The sequence below is a fragment of the Macrobrachium rosenbergii genome, chromosome 59, assembly GCF_040412425.1.
Source record: "Macrobrachium rosenbergii isolate ZJJX-2024 chromosome 59, ASM4041242v1, whole genome shotgun sequence".
NCBI classification, from domain to species: domain Eukaryota; kingdom Metazoa; phylum Arthropoda; class Malacostraca; order Decapoda; family Palaemonidae; genus Macrobrachium; species Macrobrachium rosenbergii.
The window spans coordinates 6,352,974-6,365,207 of record NC_089799.1 but is presented as its reverse complement, the minus strand read 5'-3'; the positions used below and the strand labels follow the sequence as shown (position 1 = coordinate 6,365,207).

The 12,234-nt window shown below is 35.6% G+C and overlaps 1 protein-coding gene across 25 annotated transcripts in view; it reads right to left on the bottom strand.

Moving 5' to 3' along the window:
• Nucleotides 1-12,234, bottom strand: part of LOC136837694 (sodium/potassium/calcium exchanger Nckx30C-like) — a 537,491-nt gene that overhangs the window by 327,529 nt on the left and 197,728 nt on the right. For 17 of the 25 annotated variants that reach the window (XM_067102582.1, XM_067102592.1, XM_067102587.1 and 14 more), the window contains one exon: nucleotides 4,535-4,567. The exons of the other annotated variants lie outside the window; for them this stretch is intronic. The gene's annotated coding sequence lies outside the window, so the exon portion shown is untranslated. The remainder of the gene's footprint in view (nucleotides 1-4,534; nucleotides 4,568-12,234) is intronic. 25 annotated transcript variants of the gene reach the window in all.

Sequence of the window (12,234 nt, the reverse complement as noted above, 5' to 3'; positions counted from 1 at the left end):
AAAGGAGCCAAATTCCTACGAAAAGATGTACAGACAAACTTCTTCAAAGGTCGGAAGGTGCAGAAGTTACGAACAAGAAATTCATGATCTTATGAATAGGTAAATGTTCTTAATTGTCTCAACACACTGCTCCAGTGTGGAGACAATTAAGAACACTTATCTATTCATAAGATCATGAATTTCTTGTTCGTAACTTCTGCACCTTCCGACCTTTGAAGAAGTTTGTCTGCACATTTTTTGTAGGAATTTGGCTTCTTTTTTCGTAAGAAATTTCTTTGCTTTTATTAAGAAATTTGTGCTCTCGAAATTTAAGAAATTTAGCAGCTCCAGTCTTACGACGTCTTGTTTTAAACGAAAGTCTGAATTCTAATCTGAGTACCGTAACCAATGTCACTCCTATCCATTTCAATTAATCTTTTAATGGAACTGATATTCGCAATTTATTAATCTTTCTTGAATCAGGACGACTATAACTAGTGTCTTGGTGTACAGAACTTAATCCATTTTATCCCGCTGGTTATGCAATGATAGAGCAGCGTGAATATAACTTATGGAATGCCCCAAACCAGGTCTTCAAATATACCTAAAATACGTATTAAAGCTTCTCATCCCAAACCTTTCAATATTCATTCAACAGCCTTCAAGTTTTCTTCGTGCTTTAAGCTTTGGTTTTCCCGTGGGTGTGTTAAGAGATTTTTCCCTCGTTATCTTAATGTATAAAAAATAATATACGCATTCGAATGTCGTTTGAGCATTTAAGGAGATATTAAGCACTAATTTCTTTTTAGGGAGTTCTCTCATTGGTAGTCATTTTCCAAACCCTTTTTTAGTTGGCGGTTGGGAAAATAGAAAGTAACGATTTTTAAACTTTCTTTTACTGTTCTTTAAGTTTTGCTGGGGTTCAGCGCATTAGCGAACAACTTAAAAGTTCTCAAGGTATTTTCTGGAAATTTGAAAGCTTCTGTTCATTCAATAATATTTAAGATACTAAATATTATCAATCAATAATATTCAGATCATAAAACCAACGCAGTTCTTTAGTACACCAACGCCATTTCTTGCCTTGCATCTTGTAACAGTAGAAACACAGGGGCTTCCCTGAAATGCCAATTAGCAAAGCCATAGCTGTTGATTACAACGGCTAAATCACTTTCGCTGGACCTCAGATGTTTAAGTGTTCTCTCTCTCTCTCTCTCTCTCTCTCTCTCTCTCTCTCTCTCTCTCTCTCTCTCTCTCTCTCTCTCCTAAGAGTTAAATCTTCGCCATATGGCGTCTGACGGCACTGATCTTTGACGTGAACTGTTTCCTCACAAAGAGTACTTTTGTTCAGGCAAGTTTCGTTTTCAATCCTGATGCGGAACAATTGGCAGCCCTGCTTAAAGGCGCCTGTTTGGTCTGGTCCTATGCTATGGAGACCAGTGCAACGGTTAATATAAAAGGTGGAAATTAAATATTTTTGTATATAATTTGAGAACATTAAATTAAAACCTCTTGATTTTAGATATTAAAACGAATGTTTTTTTCTCAAATGATGGCACTATTCTAATGAATTATGTCAGTAACTGTATGCATTTATGTAAAAAGTATATTCTGTTTACTGGCTATAAAAAAAATACATAAAACTATGAAATACTACAATAGCTATACACTATCCTAACTTATTTTGGCCAAAATGGAATTGCTATTTGACATTCCCCCTCTAAGCATGGCCTCAAAGTACGGAAATAAGCCAACTGTGAAATCTCTGCCTTATATAGTTTGAATATCATAGCCAACATTAAATTCCTATTTGTAGCTTTAACCGACAAGTATGACCTTAACACTTACTTTGACCTTATTATTAATTTATTCCTGTCGAATATAAAGTCCCTATCTATTTGACCTTTGATCCCTACGTAAGAACTTGGCCTTACTCTACAAACATGCTTCATAAGTGAACTATGAATTTCAGTATAGTGGAGAGTTGATGATACAGGTTAAATCCCTATTTCACTTATGACCAGTTAGCATAATCCTGACCTTCAGCTTCACCTGCTTCTGCACCTTCGCTATTATTAGGGGATTATGTGTGATACGTATGAAGTCAATATTTCGTATAGTTCAAAAGTAATGGACAATGTGAAATTCTTATTTGATCTCTGACCTCTAAAGATGGCCTGAAACTTCAGCCTCATATTGACCTCACTCAGCACAATTTTCAAAACTTGTCGTCTTGCTAATTAAATGACCCGTAAAAGACTGAAGATCATTGAATATTTTCACCTTAAATTAATTTGTTTAACAAGCTCATTCTCTCAGTGATGTATCAAGATTAATCCAAAGTTTTCATTGAGATATGAAAACTAGCTTCTGAAACCTGAACTTTATTTCATTATAATTTATTGTAATTATAATGAAATATATCACTTTAAACTATCATGCCATTTTATTACAATATATATATATATATATATATATATATATATATATATATATATATATATATATATATATATATATAAATATATATATATATATATATATATATATATATATATATACACACACACATATATATATGTACTGTATGCACGCACACACACACACACACACACACACACACACATATATATATATATATATATATATATATATATATATATATATATATATATATATATATATATATATATATATCTAAGAGCTGTGAAAACCAGTACAATGAAGACATTATTCTTCATTTAGATTGACTCTGCTATATTTAAGGGAAATAAACGGGAATCTCAAAATAACCAATAATGTGTTTATAGTGAACCTGCTCTTACAGTTTTTAATTAGTTTAATTATAATGAAATATGAATGTTCAACCGCTAACATCTTTTCAGATTGGACAAAAGTAAATGAAACGTGCTTGGTAAAGTCCGTAGAGTTTTTCAACTCGCTCGCCAATATTTAATGGATATCATGACACTTTTGTAATCACTTATTATCATTAATCATAATATGCCAGACAAAAGACATAAATAACAGGTTCTGTCTTTTTTCCGTTGCCTTTATGAGAATATATCCAAAGCACATATTTTTATCTACTAAACATGCGGAACAAGGAGTACTAGGGGGTAACTATAATTCTTGAAAATAATAGACTTCATTTCCAACGACACAAGATGGCAAAAATACAAACTACTAAATTAAGAAATATCAAAGAGTAGAAAGTCTGATCTATAAGAACGTTATCTGCTTTGATGGAATTTTTTTTATTTAAATAAGTACCTGTCAATACCAGTTAACATCTTAGATTATCATTACAAATCAATACACCTTTAACTGAATATCTCAGTAGAACATTATCGATATCTTTGTGTAAGCCAATGAGATTTTACGAATAACATTAACACGACATACATATGAAATATGCGAGTATAATAAAATAAAAAAAATTATTAATCGAAAGTATTTCTCTACCCTCTCAAATAAATGAAGATTTCTTTTTCTACAACAATTTAATGACGGTGTAGATTGCCAGAGGAGTCTGATTCTTTATGAAGAATTTAGCAAGCATTAAACAACACACACACTCACACACACACACACACACACACACACACACACACACACACATATATATATATATATATATATATATATATATATATATATATATATATATATATATATATATATATATATATATATGGTAGACACAGATAGATAGATACATAGATGGATGAAACGTCATTAGTCTACAGTATAGCAATGACGAAAAAGGGTGAATGAATAAGGCACCGTGGCTGCTTAATGTATTACGTGAAGACTAGCACTGTATTTCATGTCTGCAAGGAGTTAGCCTTTCTCTAATAACTCAAGAATATCCCACCACATGTGAGGGGGAATCTGGACGTTCCGCTTTTCCCATTAACAAAATGATCTGGCATGACGGTGGGCAGTTAAGTTTTGAGGTTATGTGATAAATGAAGCGTGTCTGCTTCGTTGAAATCTAAAATTTATTCATGGCTCAAGAGGGGCATTGTGGAACTTACGGTGTAAAAATAACATTCCATTTCTTAATTGATACCGTACATGGCTGAGAGAGATATTTAAGAATGAATGTTGAGTTATCCAAGGAGCTTTTGTTTTCCGGTGGTCTGACTTTCGAAATGTGTCTAATTTCATTACTAGAATGATTTACAAGGACTTTTAAAAACTATTCGTATTTATCATCACCCTCACGCAAAATGCTTTCGTCAATAACTTAGTTAGTGATAGCATTACTATAACTCTCGTTACAATAGTGCTTTTTATATCTTTCTTTTTGAATGCCTTTCTGGAATTTACTTAGGGTAGCCTAATTACCCTCACATAAAAGGGAAGACCAAGGTCGGGTTTTTGTTATAAACATGGCAGATACGTTAGATTACTGATTATTCACAAATAGATCTCTACTGATATCTGTTGAAATGGTTAGCACCCTTCAAAATTTTACTTTTTTAAAGCATTTAAACCTTGTTGAAATATGGCCTTATGGTAGTAGAAAATCAAGTAATTTTGTATTTACCTTCCACAGATTCTGGTCACCACATTCTCCCGCCTGCAAACAAAGAAGCCTTTGGTTTATTTCCAAACAATTCGCTACATCTTCAGCATTCTTTATTTTTTACTGAATTTCACTTCTTGATTTATCTTTATTGATATAAGCAGAAAAGAAATTAGAACTTTACTGAAAAAATCTTTTTTCTTGACGCCATAATTTTGCAGATTTACAATACTCAAATCAAAATGGAAATTTATAAGCCACAGTTATTGAAAATGAAGACCTGAGCTTGGTTAATCATTGAGAATAAGCACATTACCATATTCAAACGGGAATTGTTTTATGTAAAATGTAAATCATTTTTAAAGACATTAAGAATTTAAGGTAATCTGAAATCCTAACCTCTCGTGCTTCTCAAGTCTTAAAATCCAAACATTCTATGTAAAGAGAAAGCCAGTTTTTTTACTTCTTATAAATAATAGCTCAAGAAAGTATTCAAGCATAACTGACATAGTACAGATTTAACCGACAGTGTCTAGTCCATTACGATCTCGCTAAAGGAACAAAGATCTATAAATGTTGTACATTATTTAGTTTTAAAAACGAACTTGTCGGCAAAAACAATGTTTGGATTACGAGTGATTGCTTCGAGGTTTTGATAAGAACGTAACAAATACACGAATATGAAAAAAAAATAGTTTCGTGAAGCTCATAAATAAAACTTAATTATCCCTACAATCCCATTTCGTTACAGTGAAACGATATTCATAAATCTATTAAAACGAAAAGTTTTGCGTGAACGCGATATTATTCATTTAAACTTTTTATATAAGCCTTATGAGAGAGAGAGAGAGAGAGAGAGAGAGAGAGAGAGAGAGAGAGAGAGAGAGAGAGAGAGAGGGAGGGAGGGAGGAGAGAGAGAGAGAGAGAGAGAGAGAGAGAGAGAGAGAGAGAGAATGTGACAATTAATCTGACCCCTTCAATCCTTTTGAGGTAAATGAAGTGCGTTGCAAGACCCTCTCCGTCTTTCAGGTTCATTATGTTGTTGCCTCTCCCCTCTCTCTCTCTCTCTCTCTCTCTCTCTCTCTCTCTCTCTCTCTTGGAAGAAGAAAGGAAGGAAGGCTGCATCATCAGAGTGAAATCGCTACCCATCACAGCCGTCAGACGATCCCAGTGGTAAAGCAGAATGGGAACGATCTATAAGGGTTTTTTGTACATAGCTGTTCAGGAACTACAAAATACTCAGATTTATTGGACGTCTCCTCCTTATGCAAATTGCCCAACAGGTCGAATCCCCAATCTTTTATCCTATCAACCAGGCTTCTTTTACTTTCTTCTTCCAATCGCTTCCTCCTTTCATCACACCCCTTTTTTTGTAGTATCTGCGTGTTCTCTTACGCTAACTCTTTCGCAGTATCAGTCCCCCACTTACATCTCCCTATTTCCTTCCATATTTTATCCTTTGCCATTCCTTCGTAAATTCCATTATCAGCCATTCCTTTTCCCCTTCTACCTTCTTCTCCCTTACCAGTCAGGTTCCTGCCCTTTTCCAGGCATAGGAGAGGCAGGGAAAAGATTCAGAAAATAAAGTTTTCAAAAAGCAAAGGAGTTTGTCCGGCTATCAACCTTAATGTCTCACCGTCAAGCGTCAAATGCCATTCAATCGAGATTTTTTTTTAACTACTGTACGTGTTGATTATTTCTGTTGCGGCATTGTGACTGATCATAAGGAATAGGTAGTCATGCACAGGTATAGGCTGGTGAAATTGTATTTGAAATGATCTTACTGCCATGATACCTTTATCCATTCGTTCGTGTATTTACCATTTTTATAAATGATTTTTCATGATGATCTCCGGTATGTCCATACATAAATAGGTGTACATTTACCAAACAAACAAGAAGTAAATATAACCGAGCCGTTTCATGTAATATCTCCATAACCATTCATTCAGCACAATTCTAGATTATGTATGGTAATCAAAAACCAAAATGACAATAGTACGTTTGATATAGACTTCAGATATCGATTCACTTCCACTGTTAAGGAACACTCTGAAGAAAAGGAGACTAAAGATGACTTACCCATATCGGGAAGACAAAGGAAATTCAAATTCGTTTCTCGAATGGTGTCGAGGCGCTGGCGAGATGATGATAAGTGCTGCAATCGTTACTCTTCCCGTATTCTCTTAGCGGGGATCGAACAAAACGGATCTCTCGGAAATGGCAGGAGACTTTTGGCGTCTGGGAACGATGGTCATTTTCGCATTTTGAATTTTCGGGTGTTCTTTTATTTGGTAAGCAATACCTATAAGGATTACTTTATTGTTTGGTCTTTTATCTAATGCTTTGTGCAACATTTTTAGTTTTCTGTAAAAGAAAACTATTAAGATGGCTTTGTCTGTCCGTCCGCACTTTTCTGTCCGCCCTCAGGTCTTAAAAACTTCTGAGGCTAGAGCGCTGCAAATTGGTATGATGATCATCCACCCTCCAATCATCAAACATACCAAACTGCAGCCCTCTAGCCTCAGTAGTTTTTATTTTTTTTACGCTTAAAGTTAGCCATGATCGTGTGTCTGGCACCGCAACAACACAGGCCACCACGGCCGGCTGAGTGTTTCATGGACCTTAGCTGAGAGTTTCATACAATATTATACACTGTACAGAAAACTCGATTCCGCCGAAGAAACATCGGCGCATTTTTACTTACTGCATTGTGTCCTGTCTGCTCAGTAGCTTGGAATTAGCACTCTTAGCAATTATCACTGAAATAGATGAATATCTGTTACGTCTGCTCAACATTCTCTATACTATGAAAGGCAGAGTGTAACCTTATAAGTATATAGACCTGAGGCACCCTGGTTCAAGGTTCGCCGCGGTACGTAACGCCCGGAGGCTGAAACTTGCAGCCTGGACCCACTCTTACATGAACATGAACTTCATGTTAGGGTATGCATGAGTTATCACCTCAGTTTTTTTCAAACATGTATATATATATATATATATATATATATATATATATATATATATATATATATATATATATATATATATATATATATATATATATATATATATATATATATATATATATATATATATATATATATATATTTAATATATTATATATATACATATATTTAATATATATATGCATACATGTGTGTGTGTATCAGTATTTGATTGGTGACCATCAACAAATACGGGTTTTCGTTGGCGCCTACACCCCTTGAACATACAAGGGACAGGGTGAGGGGCTAGCAACCCCATCCAAAAATGTTTGTGCATGTGAAGGATTGAGAAAGAAGCAGATCATCATCTTAATAAAAATCGAGTAAATCTTAGACATGAAAAACGTTAATGAAGATTCATATTCAAAATATTCATAGCAGTATAGATCATTCTTTTACAATCACTGGAAATTGGCAGAAAGCGTTTCTAAAAGTTGCGGCAACTATTTTAATAATTATTTTAACAACGCTTTTTTTTATAAAATTTACTTCTACTGAAATTATTACAAAATGACAAACCATAACGAGAAATTCGCAATTTTCCCTATCGAACAGGTAATTAATGTTCTACCAGGAGACCTGCCAACCGTAAACCTTACCAAATTGAAAACAGACCCAACACCGAAGTGGCCTTTTCCAGCTCTGAATAAGCGCACAGAGGTTAAATTTTTGTCTAAATTCCCAGAGTATAACCTCAGTGCTCCAATCCCACTTAAACTGTCTCCTCATGTAATATAAACCACAAAAAAAAAAAAAGAGTATAAAATTAAATCAATTTGTTCTTGTCTTTTTAATCTGGAAAAGCAACCGTCTAAGCAAATATGTCTTAGTAATGAGGGATTTGGTTAGTCTGGCATTATTAGGCTGAGAAAACAAACGATGTGACGGGAAACAAACCAAAAGAGAAGGAATGAATAAATCATGAAATTTAGGCTACAAAGCCAAACATTGGGGTACTTTCAGCCATTCAGCGCTTAAGACAACGACTTGAAGTATTTGGACAGGAAGATAACGAAATCCAGAAACTAGAGGAAATGATGTGTAAGAATTTAATGGTGAAACTGGTAGACAACCCCACAGCTGCACTGTGAGAGAGGTTGAACAGCAAGCTGGAAGAAAGAAAGCGGGAACCGAGATACAGTAAAAAGCTAAAAATTGAGTGAAGCCAGGGGCCGAAGGAACGCTGCAAATGTCCTTTAGTTATGCCAACAGTGCTACATATGAGGAGCACTGATGGCACTACCCACCTTCCCTTCTGGGGAAATGAGGATGCAAAAAGTGAGCTACCAAAAACGAAAAGAAGGAAAAAAAAGCAAAGAAATTCGTATTTCTTTTAGGAGAGTGAAACAATGCTTTGACTGGAGACTAACGGGGCATAGTTCGAGGAATATGAATCCTATATAATTTTCTCTCCTCTGAAGCAGAGTGAAATCCTTCATAGGTCCTTCATGAATGGGTTTTGGTCGATAAGCAAAAGTACAGTCAAACATAGCTTAGACTGTGATAACAGCTGAAAAGAAAAGAGAGTGCGCGCGTTTCTATTCACTCTTTAGCAAGAACTTGTTGATATAAATTCCCGCATGAATGGAATCGGGAATCAAATACGTACCCTTTGTAGGAATAGAAGTAGAGCATGCAGACACTCTTGTTACGCTGTATCAGCACCCAACAAGTAACACGCAATAGAGGAAATGGGATACGAGTTACGGGTGCATCAACAAGGATTCGGTCTTTAGCTTCTGGAAAACACGACGCACGATAATGTTTCCTCCCGGAATCGGAAGCAATACGAAATGGAGATGCCAAATACGTTATCGACTGGGAAGTTCTGTTCCTGATCCCTGACAATAATAAACAGGAGGAAACTGATTGCATGTCACACGAATGCCAGAAGCCTACGAAGAAGTCCGTAGCTTCATTTTCTTCTATGTCAAAGTTGCCATTAGCTGGGTTTCAAAATACATTAGACAGTGTATACCCGTTCTTCATTTTAGAGCCTTACTGTTATTCTATTTCTAAGTGGGATAAAATGCTATTATTCCGTTAATTAAATAATCACAAAAACTGGCTGACAGTGCGTATACATGAACAAGAACACACACAAATAAAGGAGACAAATAACTACGTGCTGTTCAGACATATTTTTGTTGAATGAAGCTTTTCTAGATGAAAAGCTTCACGATCCTAATATGAACAGGACTTAAGGGACATTTAGATTATGTATTTTGCACTGAATAGGACTTATTTTTAAATCGACAATCCCCGTTTGAATAGCCTAAACTTCAGGTATGAGATGATGCTTTTAAAGACGAGTCCTCTGTTCGCTTAAGCATCTGCCTGTATCACTACAGCCAAACTATGAGGGGAAACGAAATAGAGAAAAATTAAAGACTCGAGGAGAAAAGATGATTTTAAACATTTTAAACTCATTAATCAATTCCATCTTTATATTGACTTTAAATAGAATGAATTTCTGCCATCCCTTTTGACTTTAGATGGTATTTGACAATTACAGCCATTGGGAATTACGATAGAAAAATAAGTCTTTATGTGTTTGCACATAATTAAGAAACATATAAATCTCGCTATGTTTAAAACCTCTCTCTCTCTCTCTCTCTCTCTCTCTCTCTCTCTCTCTCTCTCTCTCTCTCTCTCCTCCTCTTAATTAATTTGAAGGGGGATATTTCATCGAATTTAATCTTCCCTTTTATCTTTTAAATGATGTCACCTTCCCTATTTGTCATCACTCAAAGGGCAATTATTAATTTATCTTTGTACTAAAGGATGAGTGCTCTCTCTCTCTCTCTCTCTCTCTCTCTCTCTCTCTCTCTCTCTCTCTCTCTCTCTCTCTCTCTCCTTGCAAAGTGAAGAGAGAGATCTTAGACCTAACCTAACCGACCTAAAGTAACCTGTCTCTCTCTCTCCCCTTTCAAAATGAAAAGAGAGAGAGAGAGAGAGAGAGAGAGAGAGAGAGAGAGAGAGAGAGAGAGAGAGAGATCTTATACCTAACCTAACCAACCTAAAGTAACCTCTCTCTCTCTCTCTCTCTCTCTCTCTCTCAAAGTGAAAGAGAGAGAGAGAGAGATCTTAGGCCTAACCTAACCAACCAAAGTAACCTTTCTCTCTCTCCCCACTTTTCAGAGAGAGAGAGAGAGAGAGAGAGATCTTAGACCTAAATTCCAAGCATAGGAGCCTTACGGGTCGAAACTCCAATACACGCTCTGTGCCGCTTGCTGACCTACTTAGGGCTACCATCGATTGCTCCGCCGCCGCGGATGAAAGTTATCGTGCACTCTGGGGATGCAAAGGGGGATTTTAAATAACCCACCGGCATTAATTGTTCCGAGTTGTCGTATCTCTCTGGCCAATCGAATTTGAGAGACCTTTTTTGTTGTTTTCCTTTTAAGTTCGAGGTATGCTGCTAATTATTCTATGGTGCCATTTAACTCAAAAATTATTCGTTCCCCCTCCCTTTATGGTGTGTTGTTAATTATGTTGTTAATTATTTGAGTACTGCAATCCACGTAAAAAAATTATTCGTTCTCCTATATTGTTATTTAAAATACTGCAGAAGTCTACGTTAGATTACCTACAGTACAATAACACCAATCCCGTCCGCCCGCATATAATTCATAAATTGATGTGGAATCGAGATCAAATATTGACAGACAGACAGAGGGGGCAGGGAAATAAATGGGGAGCCCAAAGACATTTGATGTCTATAATTTCTTATGAGAAAATCAAACAGAATTATATTCTGAATTCTCCAAATCAAGACCCGAGATTTATTTGTGTGAAATGAGGATTTTAGGGCATCAATAAGAGTACCCTATTCCGGGCTGCAAGAAAGGGCCAGCCAACTACGGTGGGAAAATAATTAACGTTAGGGAAAGAATCATTAGCAGGGAGTTAGAAGAAAAAGCATGCAAGAAAGATGGATGGTACGTTAGGGGATTTTTGTTTTTATAACTATACTCCCCATATGTACTGCTAATAACTTTTTTTTGTTAGTGAGTGAAATTCGTATGTTCAAAATTATGATAAATCCGAAGGGTTACTTCAAAAGAATTATTTATATTTATTTATAATCATTTTTTCTATTTCATCCCGGTTGCTTCAAAAACGTCCTGATTTACACAAGCATGATTGAAGAGTGAAGCTAACAATACTTTTACTAACATTACAAGTAAGATTTTAGGTATGACAACAGGAAAGATTTTGGCTGCAACTGCATATCCCAATATCCTTTTTCCTTCCATATGCCTTTCTTCTTTCTTTTTCTTCTCCTCGAATCTCGATTGCCTACATTTTAAGGTATGGAAAGAATATTTCACAGAATCCATTTAATTTTCAGTACTGCCAAGAGTCCCAAGGCCCTGTCATTCGCAATAAAAAGAAGAGAAAAGTAACGTACATACGAGAAAGCCGTAGATTGTGATATTTTCAGACAGGACAACGGTTACGCCACAGAAAAGCTGTAGTAAACGTGACATAACATCTGATTAAAAGGACAGGTAAGATATATATAAAGTGCAATCGCTCGAGTGTTCAATCTTCCTAGCACAATAGAACCCGGACCAAACCCTCGACTTCCAGAGGACAACAGACCTTCGACTTCCAGAGGACAGAAACCTCGACTTCCTGAGAGAACGATACTCCCGATATGACCGTACATCATCCCTTGAAAACATAAATACCAACTTTTTCCATATA